Source organism: Muntiacus reevesi, chromosome 2 (genome assembly GCF_963930625.1).
Source record: "Muntiacus reevesi chromosome 2, mMunRee1.1, whole genome shotgun sequence".
Classification (NCBI taxonomy): domain Eukaryota; kingdom Metazoa; phylum Chordata; class Mammalia; order Artiodactyla; family Cervidae; genus Muntiacus; species Muntiacus reevesi.
The window spans coordinates 88,361,856-88,389,245 of NC_089250.1; the positions used below are offsets into that span (position 1 = coordinate 88,361,856).

Genomic DNA, 27,390 nt, shown 5'->3' on the forward strand with positions numbered 1-27,390 from the left:
CTAAAGATTTTATTAAGCAACAATGATACAAGCAAGTACACAGCAACTTCAAGAAAGAAATGCAGCTAACTTCAAAAATCTAAATAGCACTCTTTCCTGGTGGCTCAGATGGTAAAGAATCTACGTGTAATGTGGGCAACCCAGATTTGATCCCTGAGTTGGGAAGATCCCCTGGAGAAGGCAATGGCAACCTACTCTAGTGTTCTTTCCTGGAGAATCCCATGGACAGAGAAAGGAGCCTGGCAGGCTGCAGGATCGCAGGGAGTCAGACACGACTGAGCAACTAACACATATACACCCACATCTCTTAAGGGAAACTGGAATTACAGAGCTTTTGAAAGTCACAGTCACACTGGCCACCAGTTTACCCAAAGTCAGGAATGAATTAACAAAAACAATGAACTTGTCAATTGGTACAAACCAAGTAGTCATGATAGTAAGAAAAAAAAAGCAGCATTGGGGATGGGCTTTGTGTTATTGTATTTGTTTTGTTTTTCTGTTGTGGCACTTCAGCTTTTCTCTGTGGTGTAGAGAATCTCAGAACAAAAATACGTGGTCACTGGGGTTAATATATAATTCATATGATACTGATAGGGACTAAGTCACTTTGAAGGGTAGTGTAGGGTTACAGGTGGCTCAGAGGTAAAGAATCCGCCTGGAATGCAGGAGATAAAGGAGACACAGGTTCGATCCCTGGGTCCGGAAGATCCCCTGGAGGAAAGCAGGGCAACCCTCTCCAGTGTTCTTGCCTGGAGAACCCCACAGACAGAGGGGCCTGGCGGGCTACAGTCCATGCGGCCGCAAAGAGTCAGACACGACTGAAGCGCCTTAGCATGCATGCACAGCATACTGTTAACCTGATTTGAACCATCATTTTATGACTATGTTTAAAGGCCTGATTGAGTAACAAAGTCCAGTTTCATGGACTCCTCCGGTGGAGCAGCTGAGTGGGCACCGGATGTGAGGTTAGGCTGGATCAGCAGATTCTACTTTTAACACCAGAGCCTCGGAATTCAGGCACATAGTTGGACTAGGATGCAAAAGCTCCAGGAAGAGCCCAAAGTAACCACTGCTGATGGCCTGAGAGAAAGGAAATCATCTCTCAGTTTCTCGGTGTCCTTGTTTGGCTTCCAGGACTTTCTGCTTGCTTCTTCCTCCACCCCCTTTTCCCCTCATCTGATCCCCTGATCTGGGAGCTCCCATCCTCACTGTGGAACTAACGCACTAATGCAGGGTGCAGCTGCGCCTCCCAGGGCCGCCGTTGCCCCGGGATGCACCTGGTTGCAGTTATTCAACGGTCTTCCTGGAAGAGGTCCCTAATGTTTCTCTCACTCCCCCAACTGTGAATTTGTCCAGGAAGCCAGGAAATGCCCTGTGGAACTTGAACTCAACGATCAGATGAAGCAGGTCACACAGGTCAAGTGATGACTCATGCTTTGGAACTCATTTCATCCCAAAGGGAAAATCCATACTCTTGCCCTGAATGCTCTGAAATAAATTGCAAAGGTTTAGAAAGTCTAAAAATAAATGCTTCCCCAGTGCAGAGTTGTCGCAAGGAGCAAATCCCCAGATTGGTTTTAATTTCCTGTCTTGTAACGCTTTCTAAATTTGTGAAACCCTCTGCCATGTCTTCAAAAGCTGCCAGCAAACTCTGCTGTGTGTTTAATGAAGAGACTGAGTCATAAAAGGTCAATTGATGTTTCCAGGGTCACACTTACATAAGGAAAGAGACTGGAATTTTTGCTCAGGCCTCTCTATCTCTTTCCTCCTTCTTCAAGCCACCTTCCCCTGATTTCTATCTGTATTATCCTTTGGTTCTCAGAATGACTAGACACTTATAGCTCATACCACCCAATCTGGTTTCCAGTGTTCTGTGGTCTATGCTTTTTCTTTTGTTTGACTTTGGTTATTGCATCCTTCCCATGGGCGGGTGGGGGTGGGGGGGGTCAAGAAGGACACAGCCTGAGGCCTTAACCAGAACCTAAGTTAGATGCAGTTGACAGGTGTGTGACTTTACCTGGCCCAAATCCAAAAGAGGACACAGACTAGGGACAAGTGACTGTCTCTAATCACTTGACCTCTAGTCCCCTCGAGGGCAGGACCCACTGCTTTCTCTGCCACTAGACTCTACTTGGTATACACCGCCGTACATGGCTCAGTGGGCTTCCCCGCTGGCTCAGTGGTCAAGAACCCACCTGCCAGTGCAGAAGATAGGTTCGATCCCTAAGTCAGGAAGATCCCCCTGGAGGAAGGCATGGCAACCCATTCCAGTACTCTTGCCTAGTGAACCCCATGGACAGAGGAGCCTGGCAAGCTACCATCCACAGGGGCACAAAGAGTCAGACACAGTTACTGTTCTAATTGCTTTACTACTCTAAATACAAATACAGTAAAGTGACCCCATCTGAATGAGTTCTGTTCCAAGAGCATGTTCATAAGTCCAATTTGTTCATAAGTCCAATGAAGCTAGCCAAGGCATCCAACTAACACAATCAGCTTTATAGCACTGTACTGTAATAGGTTTATAATACTTTTCACTCAAATAATACATAAAAAGCAAACACAAAAAGTAAAGGAGATGTTTTTAATCTTACAATACAGTACCTTGAAAAGCACAGTACAACCGCTGGCATATAGGGGCTGGGACTGGGTGAACAGGCAAGAAGAGTTACTGGCTGAAGGAGGGAGAAGAGGCGGAAGACGGTAGTGTTAGCGACAGGAGACGGAGGGCCAGCTGCAAAGTCACTCACACCTAATCTTGATAGAACGCACGTCCGCATTTTTGAAAGTTCACAACTTGAAGCGTCGTATGCAGGGGACTTACTGTAAATCCCATTATTGCTCTAATTTCAAATACACTCTGACTATTTTAAAAATGGTTGTTCTGTTCAAGATGCTGGACTTTTTGAGGAGCTGTGTTTCAGAATACGGGCTGTTGTCTCGTAGAAGGCACTGGGGTGTGTTTCTCTGCCAGCAGACAGAACACGGGATGCTGAGCGCATCGCACCACCAGCTACATACACAACATTCGCAGGGTACCCGGAGTGAAAGCCCCCAAGGAAATCTGCCTGCCTGGCCTGCTTCACCAGATAGGGCTCTGGGAGGGACAATGCCCAGCAAAGGATAAAAGTTTCAATCAAACTGAAGACTCTGTCCTGAATATTGGCAATTATATTGCCTTTCATGTATTTTTAAATATGTATAATATATTTTTATATTTCCTTTTAAATGGCAATGGGAACTTTTCTTTTTCATGGTGCTACCAATAATTCTTTCAATAGGACAATATGCAGATGGATCATTGATCCAGCTCACCTTTTCTGCTTCCAACTTTCATCGTTCAGAGCAGACATGTGAGGCATTTGATGGTCAACAGACTTTTCATTGCTTTTTAACGCTCTAGAGCTGTCAAGTCACAGTCTGATTGAGGGCAAGGGCTGACCATGGCAACTGACTACAGACTTCTGATCATCAGTGTACTAAATCTGTGATGGGCCTAAGCTGCCGTGCTTTCCAGCACCCCCCAGGTACCATCAGCAGTCCCTCAGGATAGTTCTGACACTCTGTTCTGTCCCCTGTAGGGGTCATTACATTTTTTTGCAGACATTTGATTTTGGAAAGGCTTGAGATTGCTGTATTAGTTCCTCACCCAAAGCTGCTTTTTTTTTTTTTCTTTCCCTGGCTTGTTGGTATCCCCACTTCAGTTTGCAAGAATGTTCTAACTTTCCATGTCTCTTTCTTTTCATATAAACTTTGCTCTTACTGGAGATGGGACACTGCATGAGGAAAACTGGATTTTAAGTGCCAGCTTGCCGCTTGCAGCCAGTGCACCTGGCCACGACAGCTCACATCTCTGAGTCTTTATTTCCTTGTCTATAAAGTAAAGATAAAAAATATGTTTCTGAGAATACATTAGCTCCAGTTCAGTTCAGTTGCTCAGTCATGTCCGACTCTTTGCGACCCTCTGGACTGCAGCACACCAGGCTTCCCTGTCCATCACCAACTCCTGGAAATTACTCAACTCATGTCCATTGAGTCAGTGATGCCATCCAGCCATCTCATCCTCAGTCATCCCCTTCTCCTTTCACCTTCAATCATTCCCAGCATCAGGGTCTTTTCCAATGAGTCAGTTCTCCACACCAGGTGACCAAAGTATTGGAGTTTCACCTTCAGCATCAGTCCTTCCATTGAATATTCAGGACTGATTTCCTTTAGGATGGACTTGTTGGGTCTCCTTGCAGTCCAAGGGACTCTCAAGAGTCTCCTACAACACCACAGCTCAAAAGCATCAATTCTTCGGTGCTCAGCTTTCTTTATAGTCCAACTCTCACATCCATACATGACCACTGGAAAAACCATAGCCTTGCCTAGAAGGCCCTTTGTTCCAGTGATGTACTATTTGAGAATGTGTGTGTTTGTGTGTTAGTCTCTTTGAGATCTCATGGACTATAGCCCTCCAGGCTCCTCTGTCCACAGAATTCTCCAGGCAAGAATACTGGAGTGAGTAAGCCATTCCCTTCTCCAGGGGATCTTCCCTATCAGGGATCAAATGCAGGTCTCCTACATTGCAGGCAGATTTGTTACCATCTGAGCCATCGGGGAAGCCCCACTATATATAAATACCTTTAAAATTATAAAGTGACCTACAGATGGCATGAAACATAACTTTATAAGATCTTGTCCTCCATGAATTCTTATCAACAGCAGTCTCCATGAGTGTCGTCGGTGAGACCCTATTGGGCGTGTTAGGGAAGAGAAAATTCCTCTGCTTTTCTTGTTCCCTCTTTCACTACAACTACTTCAACTGTTCATCTTATCCTCTTCAACTATATTCTCATTTTTGTGAGCTACCACAAATCTTTTGTCTATTGGGGGTGATAAATTATTTAATAAATAAGTAATTAGTAATATAAATATAATTAGTTAATGATAGAAGGCACAATCCCTGCTTGTAAGTGGTATATATACAGTTGGCCAAAAAGGTTATTCAAGTTTTACCATAACATCATATGGAAAAATCCGAACATACCTTTTGGCCAACCCAGTATATCGTAATGGAAAGACCTCTAATGACATTAGAGATGTTTTTGAAGCCCTGGGTGAGTGGGAGAGATGGCAGGTGATAGGGGCGGGATGTGAGAGATCCCCAGGCATGGGGAAAGAGAGAAGAAAGGGCGGCAGGAAGACCTTCCTTGGGGAAGTTTTGAGGCCAAAGGAAAAGAGTGAAGAGGGGCTTTGGGGCCAGGGAAGGCGATGATTAAAGTTGCAAACACAGGAATTGGGTAACATATTCAGGAGAAAACAAGGTAACTTGGTCTGGCTGGAACTGAGGAAAAGAAGACTGAAGTACAAGAAAAGGAATTGACTTTTTAAAACTTCTTATTTATTTCTAATTGAAGGATAATTCAGAGAAGGCAAAGGCACCCCACTCCAGTCCTCTTGCCTGGAAAATCCCATGGACGGAGGAGCCTGGTAGGCTGCAGTCCATGGGGTCGCGAGGAGTCGGACACGACTGAGTGACTTCACTTTCCCTTTTCACTTCCATGCATTGGAGAAGGAAATGGCAACCCACTTCAGTGTTCTTGCCTGGAGAATCCCAGGGACGGGGGAGCCTGGTGGGCTGCCATCTATGGGGTCGCACAGAGTCGGACACGACTGAAGCGACTTAGCAGCAGCAGCAGCAGCAGCAGGATAATTGCTTTACAATATTGGTTTCATTTTGGCCATATATCTACATGAGTTAGTCATGGGTGTACATATGCACGCTCCCTCTTCACTCTCCCTCCTCCTCCCACCCCTTCTCACACCTCTGGGTTGTGACAGAGCCCTGCTTTGAGTTCCTTGGAGCCAGACAGCAAATTCCCATTGGCTACCTATTTTACATACTGTGTGTTAACACATATATATGGAACCAAGGAAGATGGTACTGACGAGCCTATTTGCAAGGCAGCGATGGAAATGCAGACACAGAGAACAGAGTTAAGGACACAGGCAGAGGGGAGGAAGGAGAGATGGTGAGAGGAATGCAGATAATGTCATGGAAGAATATACACCTCCGTATGTAAAAGGAAGAGACTTTTCAGAGTCTGAGCTTCTTGAAACAGACATGCTGCTGGTCCCCGTGTCTATGTAAAATCCGTGGGGCTTGGAGACATGACACTCAGGTTGGAGTCAACAAGTCTGGTTTCCTTTTTAGCTCCGCAAGTTATAAAGCATCCTTGAACTTCAATTGCTTTTTTTTCCAGAAAAAAGAGTTCTCACTCAACATCAGTGTTGCAAAACATCAGAGGGCTGTACAAGTAACTGGTGGCTATGGTGATGGTTTAAGGTTTGTGGATACTTCTATTTCATTAGAAATCGCTAGTTCCAATATTTCTGGGTGAAAGGAAAGGGATGACCCACAGATAGAAGAGAACAGATTTTGGTTGCCAGCAGGGGAGAGAGGCTGGGGAAGGATGCATTGGGAATTGGAGGTTATCAGAAGGTTACATAAAGAATGGATAAACAACAAAGCCCTACCGTATAGCACAGGGAACTATATTCAATATCCTGTGATAAACCATAATGGAAAAGAATATGAAAAAGAATGTAAATATATGTATAACTGAGTCAGTTTGTTGTACAGCAGAAATTAATACATATTGTAGATCAAACTATACTTTAATGAAAAATTTTTTAACATGGTGTTTGACATCATTTAAAGGGACCCTTTTATCATGTAAAGCATCTTATTGGTGACAAGATTAACCTTTTGCCAACTTAATAGTTGTGTGTACCACATTGAATTTTCTTTGAGAGCAATGTGTTTGAAACTGCTTAACATCCCTTACATAGTAAAGTTTCCACCAGTGCTGACTGTTCAGTTATTCCTGATTTTTTATCCCACCGTTGGGTTCCCCTGTGTAGCTGTGGGTAAGTCCACAGCCCCAGCTCACCCAAGCCCAGCTATCTTCTGTGTCTCTTACCAATGGAAGATGATACACAATAGCACATTTTACACAAGAAGGAAAATGAGACTTTTCAAGTTCACCAGACAAAATCCAGGTATGAGCGTTGTGAAGTGAGGAAAAGAGAAAAACAAACATCAAGAACTTTGACAATTCCTCTTGATTTCATAGTAGTCAACTACCAAAGACAACTACTCTACTAAAGTGAGTGAGTTCTTTGGTTTTTTCCCCCCCAGCTTAACTGAGTTATTTTTGATATATGCATATGTACATTTAAGGTGTACAGTGTGGTAAGCTGATACACATGTTTATTGTGAAATGATCACTAAAACAATGTTAACACCTTCATTCCCTCACGTAATTATCATTGTGTGTGTGTGTGTGTGTGTGTGTGTGTGTGCTGATGACATTTAAGATCTATTCTCTTAACAGGATTAAAGTATGTAATACAGCTAATTTTAGTCATCATGCTGCCCATTAAGCCCCTAGAATTTATTCACCTCTAGCTGGAAGATGTACATTGCCTCATTTCCCCCACCGCTACCCCAAAGACCTTGGCAACTCCTATCCTACTGCCTATTCCCCTGAGTTCAACTTTTTTTTTTATTATTATAGACATTTTATTTTGGAGAAATTTACAAGAAAGTTAGGAAGAGCACAGACTTCCTTATATCCTTCACCCAGATTCCCCCAAGTTTAATATCTTTTGTAACCATGGAACATATATCAAAAGTAAGAAATTAACATTGGTGCAGTGCTATTTACTGAACAACAAACTACTTAGACTGCACTAATTTTTCCACTAATGTCCTTTTGAACTAATGAACTCAATCCAGAATACATATTGCACTTACCACACATGCACACACCACACATGTGTGTGTACGCACACACACACACACTTTTACTGTATCTCTCCATTTCTTTCAAAGAAACTCAAATCTAAAACCTTTCTCTCTCATCATCTCCATATCCCTCTATTTCTCTACTTGTATTTATTTTATTTGCTATTGGAGTATAGTTGATTAACAATGTTGTGTTAGTTTCAGGTGAGCAGCAAAGTGACTCAGTTATAAATACACATGTGTCCATTCTTTTTCAAATTCTTTTCCCATATAAGTCATTACATAGCATAAATAGAGTTCCCTGTGCTATACAGAACATCCTTGTTGCTAATCTGTTTTAAATACAATAGTGCATACGTGTCAGTCCCAAACCACCAATTTGTCCTTCCCACATTCAGCTTTTTTAGACTTCACATACACGTGAGATCATGCAATATTTGTCTTTCTCTGTCTGACTTATTTCAGTTAGCCCAACACCCTTAAAGTCCAACCAGGTTGTGGCAGGAGTGAGCTTCTTGAAGGTGGGGTGCTTCACGCAGTACACTAGGTCACGCGGTCTCAGCAGGAACCAAAAGGGACAAACTCTCAAAGAATGGCATCATTTTCCTCCAGCAGATTCAGGGAGGAGTTGGTCTGTCTTGTGACTGGAGCAATGCTGAGTCGCTGAGAGGCTGACCCATGTGCAGCCATGAGCCAGCCCAGGTCTTCAGAGAATGAAGACAACTGTACAACCTTCAGAGAAAAGAACTTATAAATTAGGGTTGGCAGCCAACCTGACAGACCTAGGACTATCATTAAACAGAAAGACCTTCTGCCTGCTGACTGTTTGGGAGACTTGAACCCAGCAACTTGAGTGTTTACACCCAAGAAGCTATTGGTCACCATGGATGGTCAAACAAGACTCCTTTAAATTGATGTTTCTTTGTCTGTTTCTCTGTCTGCACCTCTTGTGAGATTATACAGTTACATGCATGTGCTAAGCAGACAATTGATGCTATTTAGCTCTTATTTCATTTGGCCTCTTAAACAACAGCCTATATACTAATAAGATGATTTTAGTGCATATCAACTCTTGTGTGTGTCATGTCAAAACATCAGAAGCCAGGGGAGACACCAGGCTGAGCACACATGGCCTGGTAGGATCCCAATAGGATGTCTTTCATTAGGGAGCAGAAAATGAGAGCCACAAAGCCAGCCAAAGAAGTTCAGTTTGACCCTTGCTTTTGGAAGTGTGAAGTCCTAGCCTGAGATTCCCTAACTCTTCATTCTTCTCTCGCTGGGGCCAGCTTTGACATGATCCATACCTTCCCTCCTGTTGAGTCTTTGCTGGCAATTAGTCAGTTAGGTTTCTGGCCAGTTCTACCCCTACATTGGTACCCCCTCTCCCAGCATCTGGTTTCCCTGTCTGGTCGCTTGGGGGCTAGTCTGCCTGGCTTTGATCCTGACCCATTTCTTATTGGTCTTCCCTGGTGGCTCAGGGGTAAAGAATCCACCTGGCAATGCAGGAGACTTGGGTTTGATCCCTGGGTCAGGAAGATCCCTGGAGAAGGAAATGGCTACCCACTCTAGTATTCTTGCCTGGAGAATTCTATGGAGAGAGGAGACTTTACAATCCTTCCACAGGGTTGTAAAGAGTTGGATACGACTTAGTGACTAAACAACAATATCTCTTATCAGCCAAATGACCTTGGACCAGTCAACCTCCTTAAGGCTCTGTTTTCCTTCATCTGTTAAGTGGAGAGACTAATAACTCCATCAGTGTTGTTGTAAGGGGTGAGCGAGTTACTACGTCTGCAATGATTGGGCCCAATGACACTTGCCAACCCTTACTCAAATAAAGCGTTATAGTTATTGGGCAGTCAGCATCCGCCTTTCTCTAGTACAGCCTATGACTGCAAGATAGATGTCTGCTCCAGCCATATTTTAATCAGCACCCTGAATTTTTTTTGTAATGATAACAATACATTTTATTTAATTGAGTATATCCAAAATATTATCAGGTTAACATGATACTTTTATTGTGGTAAAATACATATCACACAAAATTTACCATTTTCACCACTAAGTATACAACTTAGTGGCATTAAGTATAATTCACACTGGTGGGCAGCCGCCAGCATCATCCATTCACAGAACTTTATTCCTCTTCTCCTCAAAATATGGAATGCTTCACAAGTTGGAGTGACATCCTTGAGAAGAGTCCATGCTAATTTTCTCCATATCGTTTTCAATTATCGCCCGCTACCCAAAACAGCACAGCACATGGGGCTTTGCGGATGGCCTGAAAGTGACCAATGTGTGTGAACGTACCTTCCAGAGTAACTACATTTAAACATAATGCAATTCCTTTACGACAACACATCTCTCCAGAAACACTGCACTGTGAATCCTGCGGCCACCCATTTTAGAGACAACTAGAGCCGGAATATTTCAAATGTGTTTCTCACCAAGTAGATTCTTGGTTAGCTGGAGACACTGGTTAATAAATTCTTCCCAAACGAAATAGCACCCTTTGCAACCTCACGGATAGACCTAGAGATTATCGTACTAAGTCAAGTAAGTCAGAGAAAGACAAATACCAAGTGACATCACTTATATGTGGAATATAAAACAGTGATACAAATGAACTTACTTACAAAACAGAAATAGACTCACAGACATAGAAAATAAACTTATGGTTACCAAATGGGAAAGGGGGAGGAATAAATTAGGAGTTTGGGATTCACATATATATACTACTATATATAAAATAGATAACCAACAAGGATCTCCTTATAGCACAGGAACTCTACTCAGCACGTTGTAATAAAACCTAAAAGGGAAAAGAATCTGAAAAAGATGATCTGTATCTATGTGTGTGCATGCTCAGTCACTCCAGTCATGTCGACTCTTTGCAACCCCATGGACTGCAGCCCTCCAGGCTCCTCTGTCCATGGGATTCTCCAGGCAAGAGTACTGGAGTGGGTTGCCACGCCTTCCTCCAGGGGATCTTCCTGATACAAGGGTCAAATCTATGTCTCTTATGTCTCCTGTATTGGCAGGTGGCTTCTTTACCACTTACGCCACCTGGGAAGCCTATCTATATCTATGTCCACATCTATATCTATATTTATATCTGTATCTGTACCTATATTTGTCTGAATCAGTATACTGTGATTCACCTGAAACTAACATGACATTTTAAATCAACTATACTCAGATACATAAATAAATAAATTCTTTCTCAAACAGGCATATTCTTTCCATAGATTTTAGACATGTGTCTTTTGTAGAGGACATTTTAACTCTGTAGTGTAAATATGGTTGTTCAGCTTCAGGTCAGATTTTTTAAAAGTTTATTTAGATGAAGCGCAGAAACCCTTGGTTTTGTTTCTTTTTATGCCACATGACTATTGGGAGTTCATCTCAGGGTAGAAAAGGATGTAGACATCCTTTGGATGCAGACAGGATTTGGGGATTAAATACCACCCAGGGTATCCCTGCCTCTCTTGATGCTGAGTTTGGCCATGTGATTTGCTGTAGCTGAAAGGAATGCAAGCAGAAATGACCTTGATCCAGTCAACTCTGAAAATTTGTGTGAAGCTGGCGTTATCAGAAAATGATGAAGCCCCCACTGGCCTGGGTCCTTTGGCTCTTCTGAAGATCAGAGACCCTTTCTACTCAGTGGTAACTGTAGTATAAGCAGAAATACACTTTTATGGTTTTAAACCCTTGCAATTTGGGGGGTTTTCATTACAGCAGCACAATCAACCCTATCCTGACTAGTACTCATTTTAAGTAACAAATATGAAAAATTCACTAAATCACTGAAGGTTTTCTTTCCTTCCTCCTGTATCTCCAAATTCTCCGCTAACCATCACCAGAAACAACTGGAAAAAAAAAAAAAAAAAAAAAACCTTTGGAGCATAATTCTAATATTACTAGTTCTTTTATTTGTTTCCCAGCTCAGATCCTGTGAGGTAATGAGCCTTTTAAAGTGACTATTTTAGTGATCCTCCAAGGTAATATAGTTACTGGTGGGGATTAGTGTATGGGAGCATCTGTCTTTCAATAGTCTTCATGACATTCCCTGTCATTCTCACTTGACAGATATATTTTAGGGCTGAAAAGTGATTTTCTTCTCTTTTTTTCAAGTTAGAGAAGATGCACTCCTAAGTGGGTCAATTCTCCTGGTTTGAAAGTACAGGTTAGACAGCTTCCAAAGGTGAAGATGTGAGCACAAGGAGGTCTTGGGCATTCTATCCATTCAGAAGAGAGGAAAGAAGACTCATTTGAGACCCAAGGAGCCTCACCCCAGAATATGCACACACACAAAATGTGCATTCAAATTCAAAAGACTCACAGTACCCCTGAACTCAGCTGGCGCATTTCCACTTGCCTGAGAAAGATGTCCTGTGGCACAACCGCATCATGTAACAAAAATCACACCCAATTAGAAAACCTGAGCCCAGGCTCTAGCACCACCACTCACTAGCCATAAGATCAGAGCCCCATGTCCTTTTAGAGAGGAGAAATCTCTCCTGAGGGTAATACGTGTCACAGAGTGGTCAAACTGGGACGGGGTTATAGAGATGCTTAAGACTCGGGGCTGCCCTTGGCACCCTTCTGGGTTAGTGTACAAATTTTCCATCCCCCTCTCCCCAGTTCTAGTCCCAGGGAGCCCGTTTCCAGGACACTGACTGGGCCTCCTTTTCCAGTGGGTAGGGCCCCCGAGTTTTAGAAAGTCCCTTATGGGCTGCCCTCTGATCCTTCCTGCTCCAAACTCATTCTGCCTCGCTGAGTGAGAAAGAGCTGGAGAAAGAAAGGCAGAGCCCGCCCTGCTAGGGTGGAGTCTCTTACTCTCTTTTGTCTTCTTCACCAATCAATGGGCTTTTTGCTTGGAGTTAAACACTAGGTTTATGTCTAGGGAGTAGACATAAAATGTGCTCTTCGTGCTGCAGGTTCATCCATGTCCTGGAGCTCCATAGGAGCTCAGCTGAAAATCCAGGGATCAGGAGGGAGGAAGGGTACTTGGTGGATCCACATTAGGTATTCCCGAGTTCTCCAACCAAGCATCAACATGCCCCAACCCCACATGAGTGCTTTAGGAAAAGTAGCCAGAACACAACCTGGTCAGTGCTCTGGAGGCAGCAATGAGGGTACCACTCACTGTGGGATTATGGTGAACCAGCCTGGTTCACCTCCCCGCTGTGTGAGGAGGGCAGGAAAGGAGCTGTGCACAAGTGTTTTACAAAGTGTAAAGACAAAAGGGGGATGGGGCTGTCATGCTCCAATGATGGCGTTGGTCACCCCAATGTATCCCAAGAAGGATGGGGCTGTCTTGGGTGCCTGCTCCATTCCCTCCCCACATCCGAGGTTCTGCAGGGCCTACCCTCTGTCTGTGAGGACAGTTCTTCTGTGCAGGGAAATAATTCTCTGATCTCCAATATGCTTTCCAGGCCCCTTTGAGATTTTGCTTCTTTCTTTTCTTTTGGGAGTTAAGAATCTAGGTCAGAACATCTTCTAAATTTAAAGAACTTACTTGAAGAATGTCTTCTTTCTTTGCTCAGACTAAAAGCAAGCCTGAACACCAGTGCTGGGTCATGTTTGGAAGCTTCCCGTGAGTGGGTGGGAAAGGAGGGACTAATTTAACTGAAAGTAGATTTTGCTCAAATGGTATGCAATCTCTTCAAGGCAATGTGTAACTCAACTACAAGTTTTCCTCATCTTTTCTCCTTTCCTTGTCTGTTCTCCTACTGATTCCCTGGGCTGTTGGGTTATATGACATTGGAAAAAGTCATATCACATCACAAACCGAGATACGCCTTCTCTTGTGACCCAGCCAGCCCTCCCTGACTCTCACTTCCTATTCCACAGAGGCCAAGGAATTTGCACCTCCTCTCAGCTCTTTATCTTTGGCATGGCTCCTAGGATTCACTAGCTTCTGATTTCCCAGATCAAGGGGTTCATCATTTACATGCTTGCATGCATGCTAAGTCGTTTCAGCCATGTCCGACTCTTTGTGACTATATGGACAGTAGCCCGCCAGGCTCTTCTGTCTGTGGGGATTCTCCCAGCAAGAACACTGGAGTAGGCTGTTATGCCCCTTCTCCCGTGGAGATTCCCAGCCCAGGGATTGAACCCATGTCTCCTATGGCTCCTGCATTGCAGGTGGATTCTTTAGCACTGAGCCACCGGGGAAGCTTCATGCTTTACATACTTGGCCTTCTATTAATACTCTCTAACGAGTTCTCGTGCGTCAGTGAGAATCAGCCCTGTTTATTCATGTGTCAGTCTGGAGACCTAACCGCAAATAATTTTAGCATGTGTGTAGAATTCTCTGAAGCCTGTATGTGAGCCTAAAGACTCCTCAGATGAATTTCCAGTAGAGTCTGCACTCTTGCTCCCAGCAGGGGAAGCCCTAAGTTTGGGACCCAGCTGGGTGGCATTGCATTCCGCCCAGAGCTGATGGCACAAGGAGAAGAGGAAACAGCTTTGTTTTTGTCTTTTCGTCTCATTCTGCAAAACAGTACTAGGTCTGTCCCTGTCCTTTTAAAATGAGAGAATTTGAGAATTTACATTGATTGTCCAGAATATAAATAGAAAGCTATATATATTAGGCATTTCTGAGGGTGGAGACAGAAGTTTTGTGACTATGAACACAGCTTAAGAGGGTACGAACTCCCTTGTATGAAAAATGTTAAGGCCAAAAGCCATCTTGGCTCAACTGAGAACCTTAGTGCAAGCCCAAGACCCCACCTCTGTCATATCAAACATGGTGTCCATTCATTCATTCATTCAGTTGAAACTTTAGCACTGATTTGTGTATGCCAAACTGGTAACAGAGTGCTGCCAAGAAGTTCAGTCTCATGGAAGACCTAGAAATGTGGATAGAAAATCACAATATAGTGAGATAAGAATCAGATGATGAGCAATTAACAAGGACAACAGTTTTGAGACAGGAAACACCACAACTCATTTTTATAATTAGAAAAATTCCAAGGCAAAGAATCCATAGAATGTTTATAGAATCTGTGAAGTTAAATGTGTATCTATTCACACATGTGATGTATAGATATCTGTTTCTCATGGATCATTACTTATGTGTTTATCAAGATATTCATAAAAACAAATGCTAAAAAGCAGATACTAAAACAGACTTTTGAGGTTCAGAGTGATGCTCTGCTTAATACTAGTGACATCATCTCCCATTTATTCAACACTATCAACAATCCTGCCCCACTCAGGCATTTCCAACCAAGTCTCTGTAATAACATGCAGGAGACTTGAGTGAGGATTAGCAGAAGAGGAGCCTTAACTGGAAGAAGAAGATGATTGCCAAGTGGGATTGACCACACATCTAACCACTATGTGGTTGGTCCTATAAAATGTTCCATGTTCACTTGAAAGGAATGTGTATTCTGTTTTTAGTTTTGCATGTGATGTCCTGAAAATAACAATTAAGTCTAATTGTTCCATTGTATCATTTAGGATCTCTGTTGTCTTATTGATTGTTTGTCTAGAAGATCTGTCCATTCATGTCAATGGAATATATAGTCTTCTACTATTATTGTATTCCCATCAATTTCTCCCTTTATGTCTGTTAGTATTTGTTTTATATATGTGGGTGTTCCTATTTTGGGGGCATGGGGTTTTCTAGGTGGCACTTCTGGTAAAGAATCTGCCTGCCACTGCAGGAGATGAGGGTTCAACCTCAGAGTCAGGAAGATCCCCTGGCGGAGGAAATGGCATCCTATTCAGTATTCTTGCCTGGAAGATTCTGTGGGCAGATTGTAATCCCCTGGTAGACTACAGTCCATGGAGCCACAAAGAGTCAGACACAACTGAGCGACTGAGCCACATACACCCATACTGTGGGCATATTTGTTGATGAGTATAATAGCCTCGTCTCTAACTGATCCTTTCATTGTTACACAGTGTCATTCTTTATCTTTCTTTATGTCCTTTGTTTTAGAGTCTATTTGGTCTGATTTGAATTTTGTGAGCCCTGATTTCTTGTCATTTCTGTTTTACACCCAACCACTATGGACAGTCATATATTTGAGTCCCTATTGCCTGCTAGGAGAGAGATGATCCCTGATCAGTCAACGTGCCCTCCAACACACCAAAGTGAGTGCTAGAGCCCGTGGGCCTCTGGCCAGGGCAGGGTGTCCCTCTGTACCCAGGTCTCCCCAGTGTCCGCCCCACAGCTCCCTGGTTGATGTGATCATGGTCACATGGTGGATTTTCATATTTTCTCAACACCTCCTGCTCCTTGGAAGAAAAGCTATGATAAACCTATACAGTGAATTAAAAAGCTGAGACATTACTTTGACAATAAAAGTCCATATAGTCAAGGCTACAGTTTTTCCAGTAGTCATGTATGGATATGAGAGTTGGACCATAAGGAATGCTGAGCACTAGAGAACTGATGCTTTTGAACTGTGGTGTTGGAGAAGACTCTTGAGAGTCCCATGGACTGCAATGAAATCAAACCAGTCCATCCTAAAGGAAAGCAACCCTGAATATTCATTGGAAGGACTGATGTTGAAACTGAAGCTTGAACACTTTGGCTACCTGATGTGAAGAGCCGACTCATAGGGAAAGACCCTGATGCTGAAAAAGATGAAGGGCAAAAGGAAAAGGGCCAAAGAGGGTGAGACGGTTGGATGGCATCACTGACTCAGTGGACATGAGTATGAGCAAGCTCTGGGAGATGGTGAAGGGCAGGGAATCCTGGCGTGCTGCAGTCCGTGGGGTCACAAAGAGTTGGACACGGCTGAGCAACTGAACAACAGTGCCTCCTAGGAGTGCTTCTGGGGTCTGAAAGCTATACTCCAGCACTTCTCTCCTTTACTGGGGCATGCTGAGGAGTTCCTGTTTGAAGAGGTAAACTCTCTTCAAGTTTACCTATGAAATGCTTCGGCCCCCTTCCTGTTAGATGGTCCTCTGAGCACCCCTGAGGTCTCTCCATAGCGCCCCTACGTGGCACAGAAGCAGGCTGCCTTTGCACTCACAGTTCAACTGCAGGCGGATGACTGCTCAGTGACCACACAGAGAGTGAGAGAACAGAGGTGGGACTTTTTTTTTCTCTTCTGGGGCTTCAGATCTAGCTTTGGACACCAAATATTTCCAAATTAAAGAACGGCAAAAATGCAAAACCAGTTCCAGCTCATAAGGAACTGAGTCATCTTCTCTGCTGCCTAAGACTCTGGGGGCAATGTTGTCACCCTGGGAGGCCTAGCTCTGCTGTCTTGAATATAGATTCTCTCCATGAGATTCAGTTCAGTTCAGTTCAGTTCAGTTGCTCAGTCATGTCTGACTCTTTGCGACCCCATGAATCGCAACACGCCAGGCCTCTCTTTCCATCACCAACTCCGGGAGCTTACTCAAACTCATGTCCATCGAGTCGATGATGCCATCCAGCCATCTCATCCTCTGTCGTCCCCTTCTCCTCCTGCCCCCAATCCCTCCCAGCATCAGGGTCTTTTCCAGTGAGTCAGCTCTTCGTATCAGGTGGCCAAAGTATTGGAGTTTCAGCTTCAGCATCAGTCCTTCCAATGAACACCCAGGACTGATCTCCTTTAGGATGGACTGGTTGGATCTCCTTGCAGTCCAAGGGACTCTCACCCAACCCCATAGTTCAAAAGCATCAATTTTTCGGTGCTCAGCTTTCTTCACAGTCCAACTCTCACATCCATACATGACCTCTGGAAAAACCATAGCCTTCACTAGACGGACCTTTGTTGGCAAAGTAATGTCTCTGCTTTTTAATATGCTATCTAGATTGGTCATAACCTTCCTTCCAAGGAGTAAGTGTCTTTTAAGGAACCAGCTATTTTCTTAAAGATTTTTTTTAATGTGGATCATTTTCAAAGTCTTTATTGAATTCGTTACAATATTGCTTCTGTTTTATGCTTGGCTGTGAGGCTTTAAGGATCATAGTTCCCCACCCAGGGATCAAATCAGCACCCCTTGCATTGGAGGGTGAAGTCTTAACTACTGGACCGACTGCCAGGGAAATCCCCAGAACTAGGTCTTTTCGATTTCACATTCCCAAGGCCTGTCATGGTATTTGCTACCGTTAGGTGTTCTACATGTGTTTGTATGCGTGCGTGCTAAGTCGCTTCAGTCCTGTTCAACTCTTTGTGACCCCGTGGACTGTAGCCCGCCAGGTTCCTCTCTCTGTGGGATTCTCCAGGCAAGAATACTGGAGTGGGTTGCCAGGCCCTCCTCCAGGGATCTTCCTGACCCAGGAATTGAACTCATATCTCTTGAATTTCCTGCATTGTCAGGTAGTTTCTTTACCACTGGTGCCATCTGGGAACCCTCTACATGTGTTTGCTGGGTGCTAAATTTTCTAAGAGCTAAACTGGTGGAGCCAGCTTCTTCACATTGACTGCCATGGAGCAGTCAGGGTTTCACTATTCAGTTACCTAATGATTCAGAAGTCCTTGGCATGATGTTAATAAAGCAGAATCATATGAGCATCATAAAGCGAGCGTCAGCCAAGATTCCCTCACTCTCCAGAAAGCATCACTTGTTCAGGGTAGCAAAATGGGAAGGACAGTTCTCCTCATCAACCATGAGGTGGCATATGTATTATGCACATTTGTGTGTGTGCCTGTGTGCAGAGATTAACGTGCCAAAGTATAGTCCCACATATGCACATGTATAGTGTAATCTTGAGGAAATACTGAGACAACCACTAATAAAAACACGTTTTATGTATTTTAAGTATAATTTACCTCCCCACAGTCAAGGGCTGAATGTAAGAAGTGGTTCATATGAGGACGAGAGGTTGATATAGAGAGCCAGGAGATGGATGCTCAGGAGCAAACACACTGTTCTGGGAAAGAAGAACAGAAAGGAAGGGACTGCCAGTGAGGACAAATCTTTAATCTCTTGCCCTATATGCTAGGGACCCAGTGGTGAGGGCTGACAGAAGTCCTGTGTATTTAGAGGTTCTTGGAAGAAGAGGGTCAGAGCGGCCCCCTCTGTGGGCCACTGAGGGGGCTCTGGGGCCTCCTGTATCTGCTCACCATCAGCTCCAGATGCTGGATGAGAACCACCGCTACCCAACCAGGCTGGGCTCTCAACACAAAGCATGCAGAGCCATCAAAAGCCTGTGGTCTGGACCTCTGTTTCTGTCAAACCAGCTCTGCCATCCATCCACTGTGGGGGAGTTAACCACTCTCAGACTTCCCCCCTCATTTCCAAAATGGAGCTACTAACAGGATTTCCCTGGCAGTCCAATGGTTATGGCTCCTCCTCCCAGGGCAGGGGGCATGGGTTTGGCCCCTGGTTAGGGAACCAAGATCCCACATGCCATGCAGCATGGCCAAGGTAAAAATAATAAAATGGAGCTACTATTTGACCTCATGGATCCTCAGGAGAATGCACACAGTACAGTGTCTCCCATGAAGACAGAAAAGTGATCCATGGCCATTCTTGCTAGAAGCTATCATTGCAGGGAGAGGCTGGATTCTCACTGGAAACAGCTGAGATGGGGGGTAGGCCTGGGCCAGGCAGAAAATTTCAGGAGAATTTCAGATATTTGTTCACATACCAAGACTCCTAGGAAGAATAACGTTCAAAACTTCGCATCTTGGTTGGGAAGAACCTGAGAGTTGTTTTTTGTTGTTTCAGATTTTGTTTAATTGAAATACAGTTGATTTACAATGTGGTGTTCATTTCTGCTGTTCAGCAAAGCATCTCGTTTATGCATATATATATTCTTTTTCATATATATATATATATTCTTTTTCTTTTCTTGTTCCTTGTGGTTTACCCCAGGACATTGAATACAGTTCCCTATGCTACAGCAGGATTTTGTTGTCCATCCATTCTGTAGATGGGACATGAAGTATGAGAGATGCTGGTCACTGGATGGGGTGACATCACAGGAGGAAGGTTAAGGGACAGGTTGTGAAGGGTGGTCAGAAGAAAAAGTAAGCTGCAAATAAGCTCCTCCTACCTGATCATTTAGGGGTGGAGAAGAGGGGCCTAGCCAGCGCCTCCCCTGCCCCCATCCCAATGCAATCTGCCCAATAGACAACTCAAAGAAAGACTTATTCTTGTGAGGCCCATACCATCAGTGCCTGGATGGCTTGGTTAAACCCACCCTCCGCTATCTTCTCCTGTGCCCAGATGTGATGCAGAATACCTCAATTCCCCTTACTCTCCTGTCCCAGCTGAAATTAGGACTGAACAGATGGAATGCGACCAACTTGAATCTCTGCCAATTTGGAGGTCAAATCTTATGATAGTTTCTTGGAGACAGTGTGAAAACCCCAAAATACTCAAAAGACAGTTTTTCTTGGGATATTTCTGATTTATCTGGAGCCAGAAAATTGAAGACATTTACAAAAGGCAGATTTCTATGAGGGGGAAAAAAAAAATACATTTTTTTTCATCATGCCTTTACCTGAAAGCCAGACTGTTTTCAGAATGTGCAAATTGGAAGCAGATTGGGTAAGTGCTGCTGTTTACCACTGGGCCTTTTGAAGTTGAGAAAAAGCCCCAATATGAACCCATCGATTTGTCTGTTCTTAGGAGGTTTATCTGTCAGGAGTTATTATCTTATATTGTAGCAATAAATGCGCCTTGCCTACTGATGAGAGAGAAGTGGAGCTCTGCACACTTCCAAGAGGATATGCATCAGGGCAACATTGCCCAACAGATGTATTAACAGAAACCAGTTCCCTGAGATGAAAGGACATTATCTGTGCTAACCAAGCTTGGAAACGAACCAGATTAAACAAAATCATCTTGGTCTCTTTTCCTTGGGGAAATTCAGTCTTCGGTGTAAGCTTAATATTATATACATATATATATATATATATTTCATATCTTTCACTATGATTTTTCAAGGGTGAGAAGTCAATACTTAGCATTTCCTAAACTTATCTGATGATAGTTTTCTCTGAAAATAATTTTCACAGAACACATACTGGGAAATATTGCACAAAAATCACTCATCAATTTACTGACAATTCAGATATTTAAAATAATAAATTTGGTAGCCTTCTGTAATCTTTAACCTTCAAACTCTTTGGGAGACAAAAGCCCATCACTGATTCTAACCAAATTAACTGCCATTTATTGAAGCTCTGTGTGTGTGTGTGTGTGTGTGTGTGTGTGTGTGTGCACACTCAGTCACTGAGTCGTGTCCGACTCTTTGTAACCCCATGTATAACATAGCCCACCAGGCTCCTTTGTCCATGGGATTTTCTAGGCCAGAATGCTAGAGAGTGCTGCCATTTCTTCTTCAAGGGATCTTCCTCCGGATCAACCCAGGGACCGAACTCTTGTGTCTCTTGTGTCTCCTGTATTAGCATGCGGATTCTTTGCCACTGTGCCGCCCGGAAGCCCCTTATTGAAGCTAAGGAAATATAAAACCAACGTGATTTCTGCATGGAAGAGATATAAAATAAATACATGAAATATATAAGGTAAATAAAATAGAAACAACTCTTGTTTTGGCCTGTGTGTTAACCTGGCAGTTACCAGCTGAGCAGCTGCAGATGGTCCCATCCTGCAGCGCATATGATGTGCTTCTGCTGAGTCACTCAGTCACGTCCGACTCTGCGGCCCCAGGGACTGTGGCCCGCCAGGCTCCTCTGTCCATGCGCATTCTCCAGGCAAGGATACTGGAGTGGGCTGACATATGATAGATGACTTAAAATCCAAAAGGATTTTTTTTAATTGATTAACATTCATTTCAACTCAAAAGGAGAAAGGAAGGGTAATGTCTATTCCTGATTGAACAGAGAAGTATACAGACTTCCAAGCCTCCAAGATGACAGTCGTTGGAGTAACACTGCTCAAAGATAAAATGCTCTCACATCACCATTATATAGAGGGAAAGAGTGAGCAAATGCACAGATGGGCATACATGCATGCAAATGCATACTTGCGTGCGTGCACACACACACACACACACACACACACGCTCCATTCCAGGCTGAGAAAAGTAAAGCTTAAGCTTCCTGGCCATTGGAATAGAAAGAGATGGGATTTTAAGCTCAGTACATCTGATTCTCATTCCACTGAAAGCAGAGTTTTTCTCTTAGAGATAGCCATCTCACAAGTTAGAAACATTAAAAGCGAGAAAACCTCAGTGTTTTTCTTTCTTCCCTGTTCAGTGGATTGCTCTGCTCCAACTCACTTGTCAGGTTCCATTCACAGGAGATGCCACTGGAGGAAAAGAAGTGCATAAAGTTTGCTCTCGATGAGATCCACACCCCGGGGTAAGTTATGTGCAGGACTAAATCATGTCACAGAAACAAACAAATCCCTGGTCTGGAGGAGAGAGGGAGCAAGTCAGATGTGGAGAGCGCATTTGTCATGAAAGTTGAGTTGAATACAAGACGTGAGAGAAGAGGATGCTAGTTTGGCAAATGCCCAGAAGGGCACTAAGTCAGGAAAGAAGTGTTTTCTGCATTTAGGCTTGGAACATCACTAGGGACTGACCAAACTAGCCTGAGAGGCAAAAGGAGGTGCCCTGTCCATCCCCAGGCACTTAAGTGAAAGCTAAGAGCTGGTGTTGGGGCGGGACCAACTTTGATGGCTTGGGAGTGAATCCCAAGTTACAAACGGCTCAAGACCCAGGAGGCAGAGGAGACAAGTACGTGGGCAGAAAGGTGGGGAGGGCCTGGGGGTGGATAGTTGAAGAGATCAGAGAAAGAGAAGGCCACCTGGCATGATTCTGATGGGTGAGCTGGGTTCCTGACTTGGTCTTGACTTTAGGAAACTGGCTGCTCTTTCCCTCTGTCTCTCTAAGTCTCCTTCAAGCCAGTCCTGGGGAACTTCTGGAGCAAAGGTATATTCAGAGATCTAGGAGTAAACTACCAGGCTGTGTCCTCCTCTGATTTAGGGAAAAAACAAACAAGCTGCATGTGTCTCTAAGAGAAAATAGTGAAATCACAGACCAGAACCAGCCTCTGCTGAGGGAACAACCCTCTTAGACCTCAGACCTCTCCAACTCTAAGCCAGGCAACTCCAAATACCTTCTCCCAAAGGAGCCTGCACCAGAAGCTGGCTGCCTTCTTGGTGCATTGATGACCATCACACCTGGGCTCTGAGTCATTTTGGAGAAGTGAATGCCATTATTTACAGTAAGAAAGTCCTGAGGAAAATTAAGAATGACACTCACCCCATGGCCCAGTGTGTGGAAGCCTTGGAGAACAAGCCAGGTCTGTCCCGGGTGTTGCTTCTCCCGGTAGAAAAGACATGAACAGTGGACTCACCCTGAAACACTGGTCACGGCTTCGGAGAGCCTCCTCTCAGCAGTTAGTCTGGAAAGAGAGCAGGACAAATTCAAAGGATGAGTAAAGAGACTTCAGACATCTGACTTCGGGGTAGGAGGGGACTGAAGTGGTCAGAGGCATTCCAGTTGCCCAGTGAGAGCTCGGCCAGCCTCAGGACAGTCCTGCTCCCCCAGCGCTTGGGCATAGGGGCCAGGTGCCCTGGACTCTGCACGCAGGCTCAAAGAACGGGGAAAAGGTGATGACGAGAGTTTAGCTAATGTTTCCTTTGGGCCACAGGGGAGGCTGCAGAGCTGAGTCACAGCCCTGAAAGGAGCATGGGGCTGACAAGGATGGTCTTCAGAACAGAACTCCTCCCCAGGCCTGCATTCCCCGTCAGCCCTGATTCAGGGACAAGTGGCCTCTGGGGAGGCCTGGAACATCAGGACCGCAGTTTCCTCTTTGCTCTGAATTATTGTGGATGACTCTTATTGAGCGAGTTCAGGGTGCACAGAACAGTGTCAGTCAGCCCAGATCAGCTTCCTAAGGGAAGAATTCAGGCTTAGAGGAGAACACGGGGACCCAGACTCAGCACTCTGCCTACCAGTCAAGAAAAGTGTGCTGGGTCTCTGGGGTCAGCTTTTCCGTGGGTTCCCATTCTATTGAGATAATGTGTTTCAGTCATGTCCTAACCAAGAGACACAGCCATCAAAGACACTTGCAACCAGGCCACCTGGACACATGGTTTCCTTGAGGTTTGTTAATGAAAGAAGGCTGGAAAAATCAGCATGTGGCCGGGACATCTGGCCGCCACTCTGGAGTCTTGAAAAGGACAGCACGTAATGACTAGTTGTCTCTTGCAATTGCAGTCATGTCTCTGCCAAGAAACACCTCTCCTTTCTGGAACGTGTCGTGTCAAGAGCCATTTTCCAAGTCAGTCAAGTTCTTTCTTGTGAATGCCTACCAGGTGTTCTATCTGGGGACGCAGTGGCCTGGTGTCCACACTGGAGTGCTTCAGCAGTCCCCCGATGACTTCATATGGATGCGAAGCTCTGGCACCCACATTTGCCTATTGATTCTAGGTCTTGAACCAGATGGAGGCTTTCTACGCATTGCTACCTTGACAACAGGAAACCCCCTAGAGGGGGCCCTGGAAGTCCCATGGAGGGCCGAGTACCCTGCAACACCTGAGTCCAATTTCTTCATTCATTTACTCAACATACACGTGGCAAGCACCCACTGCATGGGGAACTGTTCTGGGTGGTAGGAACTCAACAATAAATAGAACATAGTCTGTCTCGAAACAGTTTACATTCGTATACTTTAAAAAGGTAGTGGGAAAAAAAGGTAGTGAAGTCTTTCCAGTGAGGCAGGTATTTGATGATGCCGAGCAGGGCTGGATTTAGAAACTGAGAAGCATGGTATTCACTCTGCAACCAGCATAAACTCCCGGTGTTAGGATCCAGCTTTTTCCTTCTTCAAAACAAGCTCACTGGACTAGGTGATCTCCTTCAGACCTTCAGTCTCTTCAGACCTATCTGTGGCCCCTGCGAAGTCTACTGCCAAGGAGGCAGTGTTACTCCCTCAGGAGGAAGACCCCTGGGGGGCACTGGGGTTTCCTGTCATCTCAGGAGTCTGGCTGGGACCCTGCCGTCTCCTTCCACAAAGAGAGACTCGTGGTGCCAAGCAGGCATCAGACACCTGAGGGGCTGGCTCCTTACGAAATGAAGAAGCTTATTGAACCCCTCCCATGTGCCAAATTCCTTCTTCCCTTGGCTTATTTATATGAACATCAGAGACAAAAGAGCTGAGGCCAGAGGGGTTAAGTCACCTGCAGAGAGTCAGGCAGAGCTGTGAAGCCCTGGAGAAGGGACTGGGCTTCAACCACTGCTAGTGAATGAGTGAAAATTTCATTAGTGAATGAATGAGCGAGCTGTGGGTGACCGAACAGACTGTGCACTGCTGGGCTTCAGTTACTGCCATTGAGTCCAGCAATGCCTCTGCTCTGGGTGAGGGTGGAGATGACAGGCGTTAGCATGCCAGGTTGGAGAAGCAGATGAGGCTAGACTGAGGACACCAGCTTGGTTTTGAGTTTCTCCATGACCGTTGGGAGCTACGGAGGGTTGTGAGTGTGGGAGCAGGGGTGAGGATTCGGTCACTGTAGGGTCTAGGAAGTTCACCTGACCTTCATAAGAGTCTCTGACTCTGTGACCCCATGGACTGTAGCCCGCCAGCCTCCTGTGTCCATGAAATTTCCCAGGCAAGAATACTGGAGTGGGTTCCCATTTCCTACTCCAGGGGATCTTTCTGACCCAAGGATCAAAGTCACGTCTCTTGCATCTCCTGCATAAGCAGGCAGATTCTTCACCACTGCACCACCTAGGAAGTCCTTTCTTCCGTACTTCCTGGGCAAGTAGGAAATACAGGGGAGAAAGTGATCAAATCTAGCTGGGTGGTTATTTCTTTCTTCTTTTTTAAAGGTTAATAAATTTATTTTAATTGGAGGATAATTACAATATTGTGACGGGTTTTGCCATTCATGAATCGGTCAAAGGTGTACATGTGTCCCCTTCATCCTAAACCCCTCCTCCCACCTCCCTCTCCACCCCATCCCTCTGAATTGTCCCAGAGCACCAACTTTGGGTACCCTGCTTCATGCATCGAACTTGCACTGGTCATCTATTTTACATATGGTAATATACATGTTTCAATGCTCTTCTCTCAAATCTTCCCACCCTTGGCTTCTCCCACTGAGTCCAAAAGTCTGCTCTTCATGTCTGTGTCTCCTTTGCTGCCCTGCATGTAGGATTGTCAGTACTATCTTTTAAATTCCATACATATGTATTAGTACACAGTATTTGTCTTTCTCTTTCTGACTTACTTCACTCTGTTTAATAGGCTCCAGTTTCATCAACCTCATTAGAACTGATTCAAATATATCATTTTTAATGGCTGAGTAATATTCCATCGTGTATATGTACCAGAACTTCCTTATCCATTCATCTGCTGATGAGCATCTAGGTTGCTTCCATGTCCTGGCTATTATAAACAGTGCTGTGACAAACATCGGAGTGCACATGTCTCTTTCAATTCTGGTTTCCTCAGTTTGTATACCCAGCAGTGGGATTGCTGGGTTGTATGGCAGTTCTATTTCCAGTTTTTTAAGAAATCTCCAAACTGTTTTCCATAGTGGCTGTACTAGTTTGCATTCCCACCAACAGTGTAAGAGGATTCCCTTTTCTCCACACCCTCTCCAACATTTATTGTTTGTAGACTTTTGGCGGCCATTCTGACCAGTGTGAGATGATACCTCATTGTGGTTTTAATTTGCATTTCTCTAATAATGAGTGATGTTGAGCATCTTCTCATTTATTTATTAGCCATCTGTATGTCTTCTTTGGAGAAATGTCTGTTTAGGTCTCTTGCCCACTTTTTGACTGAGTTGTTTGTTTTTCTGGTATTGAGTTGTATAAACTGCTTGTATATTTTGGAGATTAATTCTTTGTCAGTTGCTTCATTTGCTATTATTTCTCCCATTCTGAGGGCTGTCTTTTCACCTTGCTTAGAGTTTCCTTTGTTGTGCAAAAGCTTTTAAGTTTAATTAGGTCCCATTTATATACATTTGCTTTTATTTCCATTACTCTGGGATGTGGGTCATAGAGGATCTTGCTGTGATTTATGTAGAAAGTGTTCTGCCTGTGTTTTCCTCTAAGAGTTTTATAGTTTCTGGTCTTACATTTAGGTCTTTAATTCATTTTGAGTTCGTTTTTGTGTATGGTGTTAGAAAGTGTTCTAGTTTCATTCTTTTACACATAATTGACCAGATTTCCCAGCACAACTTATTGAAGAGACTGTGTTTTCTCCATTGTATATTCTTGCTTCCTTTGTCAAAGATAAGGTGTCCATAGATGTGTGGATTTACCTCCGGACTTTCTATTTTGTTCCAACAATCTATATTTATGTCTCCATCTGGGTGGCCTACCTCTCACAGCCAACACTTCAGGAGCTGAATGCCCCACTGCCCCGCCCTGCTCCCCTCTTTGTCTCCCTGTCTGAATTAGTGCCGTCATCGTGGCCGGAGCCCAGGAGCAATGAGCTCGGAAGAAACGTGGCAGGTGTGTTCTCTCATTGTGTGTGTGTCTCCTGAGTCAGGCACTGTTAGGTGCCAGGGTTACAAGTATGAACGGTGTGCTCCTGGCATTCCAGGCAGGATGCTGGGGGACAGCAGACGAGTGTGTCCAGTCCACTGAAGGGAAGAGACGGGGCAGGTAAGTTTCCAGAGGAGGCCCGGTGCTCCCTATGTTGCTTCTCTGCACTCTGCCCCTTGGTCACAATGGTGCCATGCAGATGAGCTCAGCATTTTCCACCGGC

General features: G+C 44.4%; 1 non-coding gene and 1 pseudogene across 1 annotated transcript; both read right to left on the bottom strand.

The window, feature by feature from the left end:
- LOC136157213 (protein TALPID3-like) overlaps positions 1-27,390 on the bottom strand; it is a 114,374-nt pseudogene that overhangs the window by 43,679 nt on the left and 43,305 nt on the right.
- LOC136162169 (U6 spliceosomal RNA) lies at positions 9,946-10,047 on the bottom strand. Its single transcript, XR_010662001.1, has one exon. It is a non-coding gene; the product is annotated as a U6 spliceosomal RNA (small nuclear RNA).